This window comes from Anopheles funestus, chromosome 2RL (genome assembly GCF_943734845.2).
Source record: "Anopheles funestus chromosome 2RL, idAnoFuneDA-416_04, whole genome shotgun sequence".
In the NCBI taxonomy this organism is placed as follows: Eukaryota; Metazoa; Arthropoda; class Insecta; order Diptera; family Culicidae; genus Anopheles; species Anopheles funestus.
This window is the reverse complement of record NC_064598.1, coordinates 57,928,470-57,945,628: the sequence shown is the minus strand read 5'-3', so window position 1 is coordinate 57,945,628 and position 17,159 is coordinate 57,928,470. Positions and strand designations below refer to the sequence as shown.

General features: G+C 44.3%; 1 protein-coding gene across 1 annotated transcript in view; it reads right to left on the bottom strand.

Moving 5' to 3' along the window:
• The window catches only part of LOC125762953 (uncharacterized), a 54,566-nt gene extending 42,864 nt beyond the window's left edge, over window positions 1-11,702 (bottom strand). Inside the window, exon 1 of the mRNA XM_049425615.1 lies at window positions 11,589-11,702. The gene's annotated coding sequence lies outside the window, so the exon portion shown is untranslated. The remainder of the gene's footprint in view (window positions 1-11,588) is intronic.
• Between the last annotated feature and the right edge of the window lie 5,457 nt (window positions 11,703-17,159).

Below are 17,159 nucleotides of genomic sequence, written 5' to 3'. Positions count from 1 at the left end.
CAGGATCACCATCTGTCCTATTTCTACCTTTCTAGCACATCGCATCTTCTGATTTATGTTGTGCAATTCACACAAATATTCCTTTTGCCATTGCTGCCAATGCCGTTGAACGAGCTGTTGCAATCTTTCAAAATGTTTTAATCTATTTTCTGGAATCATAGTATTGTTCGCATCTGGCAGATTCAACAAAGCTTCCCCTATTAAGAAATGACCGGGCGACAATACATTAAGCTCTCCTGGATCCTCGGATAAAGGTGTAAGTGGGCGTGAATTTAACTGAGCTTCAATCTGCGTTAACACCGTGCACATGTCCGCAAAAGATAGTCGTTGGGATACAAACAGCTTGTTCAATGTCTTTTTTGCCGACTTTACGGCCGCCTCCCACAACCCGCCGAAATTGGGAGCCCTTGGAGGAATAAAATGCCACCTTATTCCATTGCTTAGCGTATCTTCCTGCACAGTATTCCTAAATGAGTCTATACTCATTAAACGATAAACCTCAAGCTCTCGTTGAGCTCCTCTAAAGTTTAAACCATTGGCCGTATAAACATCGACGGGATATCCGCGACGCGAGATAAATCGCCGAAACGCAGCCAGAAACGCAGGAGTCGTCATGTCCTCCACCAATTCGAGATGTACCGCCTTGGTACAAAAACATACAAAAACTGCGATATACGACTTCTGTGCAGCTGCCCGACGATGAACCGGCTTGAGATAAACAGGACCGCAGTAGTCTATCCCCGTCGTCAAGAATGGTCTTGCTGGTGTCACCCTTTTCTCTGGCAGCTGGCCAATTGGTTGCGTGATGGGCCTAGGGTTTGCCTTGAAACATACTAGGCAATTCTTGTGTATCGAGTTAGCGAGTGATTTACCGTTAATCGGCCAAAAATCCTGCCTCATGGTTGCAAGGGTAAGTCGAGGACCTCCATGGAGCGACAGTTCATGGTATGCTTTTGCAATAATCTTCGTAAGATTGCATTTGCTTGGCAGAATCATCGGATGTTTGGTGTTATATCTCATGTTCGTCAGCGAAAACCGTCCTCCAACTCGCATAACACCTTCACCATCTAGAAATGGCCGGATTCTTCTTAGTTTCGACCTTTTCGGCAACTCTCTCCCGCAAGCCAACTCCTGCACCTCTACTGGAAATTCGATTCGTTGTAATGTGGCCACCAAGCGTCGAATTGCTTCATTAAACTCCTTATAAGAAATTGGCCCTGTTGAAACGGTCTCCTTTCGGCATCGTCGTATGAAACGAAGGCAATAGGCTGTCACTCGACCACATTTCCAATAGGAAGAATATTTATCCAGTATGGGGTGTTCTGCAGCCTCAACAGTTGTTACAACGACTTGACGCTTTCGTTCTAACTGAGTCTCCTCTGCACTAGACACATCCTCTGGAAAAGACCATCTCTCATCTGAAAGCCAATTCGGACCGCTGAACCATTCCTTCGTTAGTTGACTGGGCAATGCTCCTCTTGACAATATGTCCGCAGGGTTCTCACTACCCTTCACATGTTGCCAATGATTTCCTTTAGTTAAATCCTGTACCATCGCTACTCTATTAGCGACAAAGGTAGCCCAAGTGTATGACGGGGCTCTCAGCCAGTTTAGTACGACTGTGGAATCACTCCAAAAGAAACTTTCCACAGTTTGATCCTTCAACGCGTCGTAAATGGTCTTCCATAGTTTTGCACCCAGTACAGCGGCGCACAGCTCCAGACGTGGCAAGCTCAATTTCTTTAGTGGGGCCACCTTGGATTTTGCAGCTAGCAGAATGACCTTTACTAGACTTTCTTGGCCCTTCACCCGCAAATAGATGCAAGCCCCATAAGCAGCCTCTGACGCATCTGCAAAACAATGTAATTGAGTAGATGTTTTCTGGAGACACAATACATACCGCGGCACTCTTATTTGCCGAATGTGACTCAGCTGTCTCTGAAACAAGCTCCATTGATCAGCCAATTCGTGAGGTATGGGATCATCCCATTCTTTCGTGGCAATCCACAATCGCTGCATCATTATTTTCGCCCATGCAATAATTGTAGCTATTATGCCTAGAGGATCAAACAGCTTCGCTATGGCAGAAAAGACTGTTCTTCTTGTTGGATGATCGATTAGCGCGTCTTCAGCCAATTGTACCGCAATTCCCAACTCATCAGCTTCCGGATCCCAGCATACGCCTAGCGCTTTCACTTCATCCGCATTCCCAATATTCACTAGATTGGAATTGTCTTTGTCACCTGCGTCTACATTTCGCAAGGTTGATGGTACGTTGGAGTTCCACTTTCTCAAGTTGAATCCTCCCTTTTTTAGTAGTTCAACTAATTCGCTCACCAGTCGTACAGCTTCGTCCTCGTTATCTGCTCTACCGATATAATCATCCACGTAGAAACAATGTTGTAGCGCTCTTTGTCCCAGCGGAAAATGGTCGCCTTCATCAGCCGCCAGTTGAAAGAGAACTCTTGTCGCTAGGAACGATGATGGTGTCAAACCAAACGTGACTCTCTGTAACTCATAGTGTTTGAGGTTGTCGTGTTCGGAAAATCGCCAAACAATCCGCTGCAAAGATGTATGCTCTCGATGAACTCTGACCTGCAGATACATTTTCTCGATATCTGCCATAAGCGCGATTGGATGCATTCTGAATCTAAGCACCATGTTGAACAATGTGTCTTGCAATACGGGTCCATTGAGTAAACACTGATTTAGCGCAAAACCAGATGACGTCTTTGCAGATCCATCAAATACCGGACGCATTTTGGTACTGGTGCTCGCCTGCTTGACCACCGGATGGTGGGGTAGATGATACGCCTTCAGCCTAGCATTGCACTGCTCTTCACTGGTGTTGGGGAATACCTCCTTGAGGTATCCGAGATCCAAATACTGCTTAAAAGAAGCACAATATTCTGCATGCAATACCTTATCTTTAGATAAGCGCTTCTCCAGTTGCAGAAACCGGCGCTCTGCCATCGATTGGGATTCGCCTAGCATCTCAATACCGTTGATCTTCATTGGCAGTTTCACTACGTAGCGCCCAGTTTCATCTCGAGAGTGTGACTGTACAAAGCTCAGCTCGCAATCCTGCTCGTCCTGTGTCAATCTTTTTCCCTCGTGTAGCTCCTCGATCGACCAAAACCTCTCTATTTGGTCAACTAGACTCAAATGGGAACAAACAGCTGATGGCTCATGCCGGGGTTGTCTTGGTCCAGCTAATACCCATCCAAAAACGGTATTTACGAAATAGGGATGCTCGTCGCTTACTTTATGAATCTTAGGCCGGCCGCCGTCCAACACTAAAAACTCAAAAAAGTATTGTGAGCCTAAAAGAATGTCTATTTCACCGCCTTTGCTCCATCCAGAATCAGCAATTTGTCCATTCTCGGGCACACATGACGTAGGCACACTTACAGGTTGCAGACTTTGCGTGATACAATCGAGCACTAAGAATTCCATTTTTCTTGCATATTCTGTCGCCTGCGACAACACCTCGGTTGTAACCGCAGCTTCACCGCTGACCTCGCAATGCCCAATACCGATCAATTTCACTTCCCTACTGTGACGAATCAAATTCAGTTTTTTGCATAGCCTTTCCGTCAGGATGTTCACTTGGGAACCATTGTCCAATAAGGCTCTTGCTTCACATAGCTCACCACTTCGCGATTTTATTCTCACTAATGCTGTAGAAAGCACTCCGCAAGAAACCGTTGGTCTGGTGACTGCCATAGTCAGATCCGCATTTTCCACATAAGTACCTTGTACTTCGTTTTGAAATGGTCCATTATTCATCTCACTTGCTTGCACAGATCTGCCTGGAACATCGTCTTTCTTAGGCAGCCACAAGTGTAAAAGGGAATGATGCATTCCTTTGCAAGCTCGACAGCGCACGATTGACGAACACTGGCTCCTATAATGGCCCTTGCCCAAACAGTTAAGACACAACTCACTCGCACGCGCTATTTTGAGTCGTTCTTTTACCGGAGCCGCTAGAAACCTTTCACACTTAGCCGTAGAATGCTCTTCACGACAAACACTACACTTTGTCTTCTTTTCTCCCGTTGCCACGTGCACAGTAAATTTTGGAGTGTTTAACCCAACTGCCGGTTGGGTTCTCTGATCCGACTTATTTTCACCCAAAGCCTCCAAAATTCTGACTTGTCCGCGCAGAAACTTTATTAAATCAGCATAGTTTGTTTCGTTTTCGCCTTCCACGGAACGCTCCCACTCACGCTGCGTTGCTTCATCTAACTTCGATGTTAGAAGCTGCGTTAAAATAACGCCCCACATTGATGGAGTTTCTCCGAGTTGCTGAAGCAGCTTTGTATGCCTTTCAAAGCCATCGATGAGAGTATTTATGCTTACTGCGTTAAGCTTCCGCATGCGCGGCCAGTTGAGAAGCTCGTTTGCATGCCTCTTTTTCTGCAAATATGGATTTGCAAAACGCTTCACTATAGCATCCCAAGCGGCGTCGTAGCTAACTGCGCATATAGGAAAACCTTCTATCACTTTCAAAGCATCGCCTTTCAAAGAACACTTCAAATAATAGAACTTTTCAACCTTTGACAAAGCTTCATTGTTGTGTATCATTTGTTCATACATATCCCTGAACTGCAACCACTGATCATACTTTCCCGTGAACTCTGGCAACACGATCTTCGGAAGTTTTATGGTTTCCTTCGATAGTTTCTTCGAATCACTAGCGCTTTCTTCTTTTTTGCACCACTGCATACTTTTCAGATTCCCGGTCAACACCATCACACGTTCGTCAAAATCGTCGAATTTTTCATTGTTTGAGCGCTTGTTCTTAACGTCATCCAACCTATTGATTTCCTTTGAAATCTTTTGAAACTGGTCCCAGCACTGCTCGAGCCGTTTCAAACGAGCATCGACTTGTTCTTTGCTCGTTGGAGTAGGATTTTCCACGAAACGTTCTAGCCTCGCTAGACAACGTATCAAACCGTCTTGTTCCTCCTTTGCCATAGCTATTGTTTGAATACCTCTAGCTAATAGCGTTGAGGTTAGCGACATTTTCACTTTTTTCTATCCAGGTCCCACGGCACCAAATGTTACGTCGCGCCGATTTGATTTCGTGGAAAATAATAAGGTTTTACTTTTGGGGTTGTTTTCTCTTTATTTTCCCTACGTTGTGTTTTTTTTTCTTTGAATTCACTTAGCGGTTACGGACCTTGTCCGTTATCCTTCGCGTCTGTCTGTGAACTGAGCCGACTGCTCTCAAACTTCTACATTTTATTACCTGAAACTATTTCCTGTCAACTATTTCGAGCTCGAAATTCAAATTGTCAAAACAAGATATAATTTTAAATATTGACCGTTACAAATTAAAGAAAATTAACATTTCATGCAAATACCGAACAACTGGTATCCGGTAACCATTCAACAACAGAAGCAGTAACAAAAACAGTACTTTCTTGAGCAGAAACAACAGTACGATGTGGCGGAATCTTGCCAGCCACAAGCAAACATATTTAATTTTTTTTTCATTCATAAATGTTCATAAATTTATGTTTTTACAAAAATACTTGTTTATTCCAATAGTTTCTGTACTAAAATATAACAAAAATATTACAAACACTCTGAAATTGGCGCCTTTCCGTGAGAAAAAGCTAACGGAAAGCTGTTTGACAGTTTCGGCTTTCCGTTTGTGTATAAGGATCCCAATCTTGGCAGTTTGTTTGTAAGCTTGCCTTTCGTCAAATTTTATTTTTCCAACAGATCACAAACACGACTGTCATGATCCAAACCACCCGTTCTTGACAACTTGTCTAGACAATTTGTGTATGAGGATTGAGGCTAATACCAGCATTTTTTTCGGTAGAAGCCATTGCTATGATCATCGCTGCAGAAGAGGCAACAAATGTCATCAAACCTAATGCTATCTTTACAGATAGCGCTAGTGTCTTGGCCGCTCTAGAACGAGGAAGATCTAAGGACCCCCACATCCAGGCCTTAGAAAATCTTCCGTCCGACATTCAATTTACTTTTTGCTGGATCCCTAGCCATTGTGGGATAAAAGGGAATGAAGAAGCGGACAAGGAGCAAATAAAGGTCGGGAACAAGAAACAGAACTGCAAGAACATCTTTCCCGAAAAGACATGATGAAATGGGCCGATAAAAGAATAATAAAAGCATGGCAAGAAGAATGGGGGAATTTAAAGGAAAACAAGCTTAGACTCATCAAAAGATCCGTTGCTTCATACCACATTAAACAATAGAGCAATCAAGAGCAAGCGACTAAGAATTGGGCTCTCTCGTATTACGCACGGGTATAATATAACAAAATCTGAACCGATTAAATGTGGGTACTGCGGGGTTAAAACAACAATAAGACACATAGTAGCAGACTTCGAAGGCTACAACCAAGAAAGAATTTTACACAAAATATGAAATAACATAGCTTATATCCTAGCGAATAATGAAGAAAATGAACGAAAGATCTTTAATTGTAAAATATCCGTACCAACTAAGAGAATGATAAATTGAGGGAATAAATTGTAAATGATACAAACTAACGAGGCGAATGTCATCCAACAAGCCTAAAGCCTCTATAAAATATGATGGGGTCTTTTGATCAACCGGGCCCGTTCCCGGTGAAACACACTGGTGGAAGATTCGTTCGTTTCAGATGAAACACGTCCTTTCTAGTCCACTCCTTAATTGCGTCTGTTTTATTTCCATGTAACATTACATTAGCTCAATAACGCGCTCTATCTTTCTCCGTTTATACTGTTAGGTTAGTTTCGTACTCGTACTTTCGTAATTACTTTCGTTAAAAAATTCAAAAAAACAGTTACAACTAATTTAAATTTGCAATTAAAAAAATTGCATTCCATTCTTCTTGAATAATTTGCTCAAGCTGCTTTAGGCTTGTTACTCTGCGTTTAGCTACACTTTTCTTCAGTTCAGCCCATAAATGTTCAATAAAATTTAAGTCCGGCGACTGAGCAGGTGTATCCAGCACCTTTGGACAATTATACAAAAGCCATATTCTTGCTTGCCAAGCCAAATATAAGATAAGGCGCCCGGCAACAGCGAGTGCAAAAGTCTGCAAATTGCAGGATTTACGGCTCACATGAGATTCTTGCAAATTGCAAGCATTTGCAAGAAACCTGGAAAGCGCACAAAAATTCTTGCAATTTGCAAACTACTGTCAGTTTGCTTAGCGAGTGTATGTAGTCATAGCGACACCGTGAGTGATTTCGTGAGTTACCGTAGTTGCAAAAGCAAATAACTTGGCAACGAACTCACGCTTGCAAATGTGATTTTAGTCGTTGCAAATGTAATTTGAGTGCTTTGCAAAATTTTGCGCTTGCAAAATACACCGTTGCCAGGCGCCTATATAATCATTAACTATCCCCAACTTCTCAGCACTACGAGAAAGTCTTTCCTTCAGAATGTCGATGTAGCAGTGCTGGTCCATAATGTTTTTGATAACATGCAGCTCTCCTACTCCTTGTGCAGACATGCATCCCCAAAGCATAAAGGAAGAATGAATTGCATATATATATTTTTTCCAAAAACTAACTTCGCCAAACAAACCACTACTTGAATTAAAAAGGATCAAATACAAAGTGTCCAGCTGTAAATGTAAGCGAACGAAATAGCGAGCGTGCGACAATGTAGACATTTTTCGTATTTCAAAGGCTATTGTATCGTTTTTGATTCCGTTTTGAGCACATTCGTAGAGCTACAGAGTAGATCTAGCACTGTGAGTAGTCAGAATATCGAGAATTGTTACTGTTGATGGTTTATAAAGCATTGAACCCCACGTGTCGGTCGAAATCCAAGGTGTCCAGTTTACAACGGGAGCCACTGTAATAATGTGGGCGACGTGGGTTCATTAATTTAGAGTAAAAACTTTTATTAATAATTCCTCGATATGCACACTTGAGTTGCTAAATACAAACTGATTTTAATGTTAAGCTAGTGCTACTTGTTCGGCCTAACCGCTGAGCTGGTGTCTGGTGCCGCTGGATCATGTCCGATGCGGTGTCTGATGCAGCGTGGCATGTCGGTGTCGGATGGCGAACGGGGTCCGGAACTGCTGAGTTGTCGTCTGGTTCGGTCTGGACGACAACTGTGGGAATTGCAATGTTCTGGGTGTCGTATGATGGTTACTTGTCATAGGCAAATAACTACAGCCGGGATCGCGAAAGAAAGTCGTTAAAATGTAACAGTATTTAGAATTAAACAAAAGTCGTTAAAAACTGCATGCCATTTGTATCGCGAACAGATGAACTGATAGTCGTTAACCAAAGTGGGTAAAGAGACTAGGTGGGCTCATAGGTTTGACGCGGTAGACATGCTGACAACCAATTAGAAGTTTGTGGGTTCCCACCCCGGGTAGCAATATCAACATACCTTCTCGTTCTGTCTTATGAACAATCAAACCTGGCAAAGCGAGAAAGCATGTTGGTTTGGCTGGTCGGGACCTGCTATCTATACCCAAAGTGGGTATATAAGCAGCAGCGGATCTAACGGTGGGCGGAGTAGGCGGCCGCCTAGGGCCTCGTCGTTTGGAGGGGCCCCGAAAGACAACAGAAAACTTCATACATATCGGAACCCGAGCAGAAACAACCCCCCCCACCCGCTCATCTACTACTTATCGAACTCGAACACTAGAGGCCCCTTTAAAACCACGAACGAACTTTTTCCAAAGAATCATATGGATAACAGGTTCGGCGGTGACGAGGTTGTGAATTTGTGGACCTGCCAGGGGCCCCTTTAAACCCAGAACGAACGATTTCCAAGGAATCATATGCATAGCCGAGGCCCCAGCGCTTTGAATGGGTTGTTCTTCCTTGAAAACCATATCGTTAACCACAGGTTTGCGAGTGTGTTTTGGCTAACGGTCACTGAGCACCCCCCCCCCCCCCCCCCCCCCCCCCGGCCATCATCGTTTGCGGAGTTGTAGGGGCCTCCAAAAATGACTCCTCCCCCGGTCAGCACTTTTAAAAACAGTTAAATTCTCGGTTTTTTTTTAATTCAGTTTCACGACAGTTCGACTATACTTTTTTGGGCCCCAATTACCATTCCGCCTAGGGCCTCCGACAAGCTTGATCCGCCACTGTATATAAGGAGGTGTATTCATAGCATTTGACATATTGCCATTTTGAATTTCAGTTTGACAGCAGGGGTCGATATATGTATACCGATGAAGGCTGTGATGTTATTGTTGACGATCAATGTAAGTGCAGTAGGTGCCCACAATAATTGTAAAGTATTGAGTGGAACTTCGGCCAAGAATGTGCCGTGTCGTCGTTCTTCTGGATCCTACACATTACTCTACGCATTTACCGCTTATGTGATCATCAGTGTTTTGATTGTGGCAACGATATAAATACGGATGTAATCATTTGCCATTCACCAACACACATGAACAAACGGATGGGATTTGACAACTGGGGTCGATCCTCTTTTTCCTACTAAATGTTCTACATGACTACACCTCCTTATATACCCACTTTGGTCGTTAACTGTGAAGCGATTCCCGACTAGCAATGTCAGCACTTTTTACATGAAAACCTTGGGGAAATGCTATAAAACTCGTGTACAAACACGAATCCTTTGATTGTATGTGTAGGCTGACATCCAGCAATCATTGATATTGACGCGGTTTGCTGTGTGCTAAGTGCGGAGTGGACTTGTTGTGGTAGTTAGAAAATATTGTATTCTTTTGTGCGTGAATAATGCGCGGAAGTTTGCATTCATGCGCGTTGTTTTATCCAGTGTGAAAAGTGCAGTTGTGAAAATGAGTGTTGTGCTTGTCTTTCCGTGCCATAAATGTGTGGTGTTAGTTTTTCTCCTGCACTACGTGCTTGCTTCGGCAAGCACATTGAGTTTGTAGTGAGGATAAAAACTTTCGGTGCATGTTATGGAAATTGCTTCGTTTATTACACACCGATAAATACGATTGGTGCTGTGTGCTGCGTGTGAAATAGTGATTAATTTTCTTGTTGATGTTGTGTCGTAAAATCGCAAATTAGTTTGTGAATTGATTTTGTGTTCGTTATTTATGCATGTTGAGTGGCTATGCGTCTTGGGTGGCAGACAGCTGTCTGCTGTCAATTTGACACGACCCTACAAGGTGTCCGTAGGGCGTGCCGTTGGGCCACACATACTGGTGTTGGTGTGCATACAAAAAAACCGCTGTTTGTTACACCCCGACCAGCCAAACCAACATGCTTTCTCGCTTTGGCAGGTTTGATTGTTCATAACCGTGCAAAGAGACGTAGAGAGACATTTCGCGCCGCGACATTTCTCAAAAGTAGCTCAATTCTGCAAACAAAGCAAATCGCTCGGCGAGACATTTCTGTGGCTGCTTCGTTGAAATATTTCTGTGTGTTTCTATGAAAATGACGTTTTGATGCTGTTTTTTTATATATGGACTTTTCATCGCATTTCATCGAATATTGACGAGAAAAGTCGCGGCGAGAAATGTCGCCCTACGTCTATTTGCACGGTCGTCTAAGTAAACTACAAGTTTACCTTTGGCAGCGCGCTGTGAACAGCCAAACAAACCAGGTGCTCTGCCAATTGTCGTGCAGAACTGTCACTCCATCGACAATTTCAATGCCTAGTACTGTTGCTAAGCAATCTTACCTCGTTTAGTTCCAACTTCGGTGAGTTTATCATGCTCATTCTCAGTAACAAACGGGAAACTTTCCGTCACAAACACTCTAACCAAACGGGAAGCAAATTTGCATTCCGCACACCCGTTAAGCCAAAAACAAACGGAGCATACTTGTATGCGGCGACAACTGACAGCTACAAATTTTTTTGATTTCTCGTCGCCGGCTCGTAACGAGCAACCATAATGCAAATTTGCTTTCCGTTTGAATTGTGACTTTCCGTTTATGAAATTTCCGTTTGCGTTTCATAATAGCCCTGTTAGAGTCGATGAAAGCTTCATCGACTTTTTTCTTGGATCAATCAACCTGTCAAGATGAAAACCATAAACAAAATTCAAAATAGCAGTTCGTCGAGAGAAGCAACTGTATGATTTTTTAACAAAATTTGAGTTTTGAAGTCGCAAATCTCATCACCACTGTTGTATTTCGTGTGAATAATGAGTTACAAAAGAAGTGAACACCTCCGCATTCACTTTTTTATAATCAATTCTCAAGAAAATTGTACTTTCCGTTGCTTTCGGCTGACGGAAAATTGTCTCTCTAACGGGGTTTCCGTTTGGCACAGGTAATGCAAATTTTTTACTTTCCGTGGAACATCAAGTTATCATTGATTTTTGAAACGTCTGAATGTGCCAAACGGAGAGCCAAACGGAAAGTCATAATACCAAAATGACATTTTCGTGACGTTTGAGAAGACGTTTGTTACTGAGAATGAGCATGTCTTCTTTTTTTTTTCTTTCTTTTCTGGCCTGCTCATGGTCGAGCACGTCGCGTAGACATGGCCTGGTCGCCAATCCGTTTCCAGGAAACTCGGTCCAGTGCTGCAGTCCTCCACCCACGGCTGCATCCGATCTCCGACAGGTTTGACTCCACCTGATCCAGCCAACGAGCTCGCTGTGCTCCTCTCCGCCTCGTGCCGAACGGATCGTTGACGAGCACCTTCCTGGTGGGGCATGAGTCCGGCATCCTCATCACGTGCCCCAGCCATCGTATCCTTCCGGCTTTGACCACCGTCAGGATATCTGCACCGCCAAACAGCTCAGCTAGCTCGTGGTTCATTCTCCTTCTCCACACGCCCTGCTCGCACACACCGCCAAAGATAGTCCTTAGCACCCGCCGTTCGAAAATAGCGAGTGCATTGGCATCCTCCGTTAGCAGAGTCCAGGACTCGTACCCGTAGAGGACTACCGGACGTATCAGTGTGCGATATATCGTGCATTTCGTGTGTTGCTGGAGCCTTCTGGATCGCAGGAGTTTGTGGAGCCCGTAGTAGGCACGATTTCCCTGAACAATGCGCCTTCGGATTTCACTGCTCATGTTGTTGTCCGAAGTTACGATCGTACCAAGGTAGCAGAACTCCTCTACCACCTCGAGATCGTCGCCGTCAACTGATACTCTGCTCCCGAGTCGGGCTCTATCACGGTCAGAGCCCCCGGCAAGCAGGTACTTTGTCTTCGTCGCATTGATCCTCAATCCAATTCTGTCGGCCTCGCGTTTCAGTCGGGTGTACGCGTCGCACACCGCCGCAGATGTCCGTCCGATGATGTCGATGTCATCCGCGAAGCCGAGAAATTGGAGAGAACGGGTGAAAATCGTGCCCCGGATGTCGAAGCCCGCGCTTCGCATGACACCTTCCAGAGCGATGTTAAACAGCAAACAGGAGAGTCCGTCCCCTTGCCTCAGACCCCGGTGAGATTCGAACGATTCCGACAGCATGTTCGATACTCTCACCTTGCACTGCACCCCATCCATCGTGGCCTTCAACAGCCGTACCAGCTTCCCAGGGAATCCGTACTGCTGCATGGTGTTCCATAGTTCGGTCCGATCTATGGTATCGTAGGCCGCCTTAAAGTCAATGAACAGGTGGTGCGTGGGGGTCTGATGCTCTCGGCACTTCTGGAGGATCTGCCGTAGAGTAAAGATTTGGTCGGTGGTCGATTTGCCTCCAACAAATCCAGCTTGGTAGCTTCCGACGAAATCTGTGGCAAGGGGCGCAAGTCTGCAGAAGAGTATTCGGGACAGGATCTTGTAGGCAGTATTCAGGACTGTGATGGCTCGGAAGTTAGCACAGTCCAGTCTGTCGCCCTTTTTGTACACTGGGTGTATGACACCCAGCTTCCACTCGTCCGGTAGTTCTTCCTGGTCCCAAATCCTTACGATCAGCCGATGCATAAGCGCGGCAAGCCTCTCCGGGCCCATCTTGAACATCGCTGCCAGCTGACTTGTTACGTTTCAGCTGTTTGATGGCACTGATGACTTCGTCCAAGGATGGCGGGGGCACTTCGTCATCCTGCTGGCTGTCGCAATGCTGCTCTCCTCTGCTTCCTGCAGAGGTCTCCCCTGCATCTGCTCTGTTCAGCTGCCTGTCGAAGTAGCACTTCCACCTTTCGATCACCTCTCGCTCGTCCGACAGGATATCTCCCTCCTCGTTGCGGCACATAGCGGTTATGGGAGTAAAACCGCCTCGTGCCGCATTCAGCATCCTGTAGAACTTACGAGTTTCCCCCGACTGGGATAGCTGCTGCATCAGTTGCTCATCCGACTCTTCGAAGCTGCGCTTCTTGTCCTGGAAGAGTCGGGTCTGCTGCCTTCTCAGTCGTCTGTAGTCTTCCACGTTCTGCCTGGTCTCGCGCTGGAGCATGCGAGTACGCGCTGCGTTCTTCTCGGATAGTGCTCGCCTGCACTCATCATCAAACCATTCCTTCCTCCGGTTACGTGTTACGCGGCCAATAGTTCGATCGGCCGTGCTGCTGATGGCTTGTTCCATCATACGCCAATGGTCATTGAGGGACATCGCCTCGAAGGTGGTGTCCTCCGGCAACGCTTCCCCTAGCGTGGTCGCGAAGTCCCTCGCCACATCAGTTTGCCGCAACCGATCTATGTCGAGCCTTGGGGTGGGCTGATAGCGTAGCTTATTGGCTGCGCACAGTTTCTGGCGTAACTTAACCATAACCAGGAAATGGTCTGAGTCGACGTTTGCTCCCCTGTACGTACGTACGTCGATAATATCCGAGAAGTGCCTTCCATCGATGAGAACGTGGTCAATCTGGGAATATGTCTGCTGTGGTGATCTCCAGGTGTAGCTGAAGCGTGGTGCGTGCTGGAAGAAGGTGCTGCGAATGGTCATGTGCTTGGAGGAGGCGAAGTTTATTAGGCGGAGCCCATTGTCGTTTGTCAGCTGGTGGGCGCTGAAACTACCTACATGGGTTTGTATGCCTCCTCCCGTCCGACCTGAGCGTTAAAGTCTCCGATGACGATCTTGACGTCGTGTTGTGGGCAGCGGTCGTACTCCCTCTCCAGCTGCGTATAAAATAACTCCTTATCGTCATCGGTGCTTCCAAGGTGCGGACTATGCACGTTAATAATGCTCAGGTTGAAGAACCTTCCACGAACCCTCAACCTGCACATCCGTTCGTTGATCGGCCACCAACCGATTATCCTCTTTCGCATCGCACCTATGACCAGGAACGCTGTACCGAGTTCATGCTTTTCACCACCGCTCTGGTAGATCATGCAATCACTGCGGTAGGGGCGCTCCATAATTCCTTTCCAGCGCACCTCCTGAAGTGCTACTATGCCGAAGCCGCGGGCCCTCACCTCGTCCGAAAGAATGCGGGTACTTCCGGGTGCTGTGAGGGATCTGCAGTTCCATGTACCGAGTTTCCAATCGTTGTCCTTGTTTCGGTGCGTGGGTCTGTATCTGTTAGTCCGATTCGAAATTTCTTGGTTGTCTTTCGTTACGTTGGTATTGGGGGTGGCTTGCAAGGCCTCTCCCCCAACAGCATGAATGAGCATGTATGTATGCTAAAAATCTGAAATACTCTGTTTCACAATAACTATTAAAAAAGCAATCCAGCACACAAACCGCTTCGGTGATATTTGACAACAACGTATAGAGAGTTTCAAGGTGTGACACAGACATGCAAGACAAAATCAAACTGTTTTGTTCTATGTCGTGTTTGTCTGGTTTGTTCTATACAGGTTGACAGAGCACCTCCATATGATTGCATGGGTTTGTCTCGCACTTGATTTCTTTCTGCAAAAGATAACCGCATCAGTTTGCAGTATATCGGCGTATTATTTGTAACATTAATCGTCATCCAATGTTTAAACTGTTTGATTTGCTCATTCGGTACCTTTAGATAATCAGAATGTATTCCCGAAGCTACTAGGTTAGATTGTTCACTAGTTAAATTTGAACCAATGTCTAATTTTTCCACCTCTTATGTTAATATCAATAGCACAACGTTCGTTAAATGTCGTGGAAATGCTTTCCTCTTCTAAACTTGTTTTCAATTCAACTGGTCTAATCGATTGCAATTGAACACCCTTCTCATAATCACGATTCAAAATCCCCAGCAGTTCAAGACGTTCCCTCACGTGTGGTTTTAGTTCGTTTTTATTTAGCTTCCTTTATTTCATGAAATCTTAAAAAGAATAACGATAACAAGCATAATTCAAATTAACATTCAGTTTCTTCAATAAATCTTTTCCAATAATGATGGGCCAAGTCATTTGTGCTTTTGGTAGTATTATAAACGTATGATAAACATTGGAATCACGAAAACTTATTTTTCCTTCTGCCTCTCCTAACGATGTTAGGGGTCGGTCAACCAATCCATGGTATCCCGAAAAAATGGGAACATGAGTTAAGGATGGTACAAGCTGTTCATTGATAAAACTCTCACAAACAGCTTTCTTTTGCGAAGTTGGCGATAAACTTCTTCAGCCGGGATTTTGGAATTATTATTTAGTGTAAACCACTAAGTGGATTTTAGGGGTTTTCGGACGATTTTTATGGTAATATTCGGAACAAGGTTTTTCCGCGTGTTCTCAGGGTTCTTAATTTCTTTATTCTTCTTCTTATTTCTTCTACAAATGACATATGTCAAAATGATCGTCAGGATGTATATACAGCTACTCAGGGTTAATAATTTTAGTTTGTCTACATTAGAAAATTTAGAAAATCGTCACAAGCTTGCGTTTCAAATCATCGTATTCGGTGTGCACAGATGATTTAGCTAACATGGCGGCGGTTCCTTCCAACATTCGACGGGTGATTATGATTCGCTGTACTCCGTATATTTTGAGCATTATAAATGTCTGCTCGAGATGATCGATCCAGGTAAATACATCCTCTCTCTTATCACCACTGAACTTCTCCACTAAGCTTTCCACATGGACAATAGCTTCGGATAATGGTAGCATTTTTGTTATTTAGTTGCGTATTTGCAGTTGTACCAATTTTGTTGTTTTTCCGCTAACTGCTTCATTTACTACAGCCGCAACGTTGCCACCATTTTCGCTAGGCGCCATTTTACACATCACCGATCCGGCGTCGGTTTCATTTCCAACCGTTATTGTCTACTGACACGATTGGACACGTTTCTTCTTACAACCTACGAATCCGGGGTATCGTAGCAGTAGTAGACACAGGAATGTTAGCATTTTGTAGAATGCATAACATTTCGTCCTTGGAAGGCATTTTTGCAAATTCTATCCCGCTTCTGAACTGTGAATTGGTTTTTTCGTAAAGCACAAAGCACAAAGTTGCGTCCGCTTCGTCGGTTGACGATCACATCTATATTTTCAATCTGTCATATATGTTGTTACATGTTGATTATGTCAGATGTCAAAAGTAACCAAGGTGTATTCTATATGGCCAAGGTTTATTCGGACAAATTCGGACAAAGGAACAAATTAGGACTACGGGGTCCGCCGTACAGAGTTGACTACGCGAAGAATAGTCAAACTCGAAGCTATTTCGCTAGTTTCTTTTCGCGTATGTATCGATCTATCGCACTTCTCTTGCGGAAAACGGCGATTGCCAATTCACTCGAGTCAGGACAACTATCCTTTGCTTCTGGATTATCCAGAACAAGTATCTAGCTGTGCACCTTCGTAATTTGGCGTTGCGGTCGTGCGGGAAGATGGCAAGTGCCAAAATTACTCGAGTCAGGACGACTAGCCTTTTCTTATGGGTTGTCCAGAACAAGTATCTAGCCGTGGACTGTTTTCAATGGAGAACTGTTAACAAATTTTCAATGGAGAGGCAGTTAACATCTTAGTAAAAAAATATGTACTTGATGAATTCGCTTTTAAAATGAACAATGCCCGGTACTTTTTGACTGCATGTGTACAATATATGTAAAGCTAGTTTTCCTATCAAAATCTGGACTTCAATTCCTACCTACTAGACCTTCTAGTGAAAGATAGTATTTTCATAATTATTTATGTATTATTTTTTCATGGAAATCACACATTTTGCATAAATATAAATCATTGAATGCAGCCAAGTTCTTACTAAATCTGTATGTTATCAATCAATAATTTGTTTTTCATTCTTTATTTACAGAGCATTAAATCGAAGCACAGAAACTGCATCAAAAACTATTGCATCGTTTTTAGAGCTTTATAATGTATACGACAGTGAAGAATCAGGCAATGGAGCAGTATTGTTAACAGCTGTCAGTTTAATGATTACCATAATGAAAGATAGTTCCTTACAGG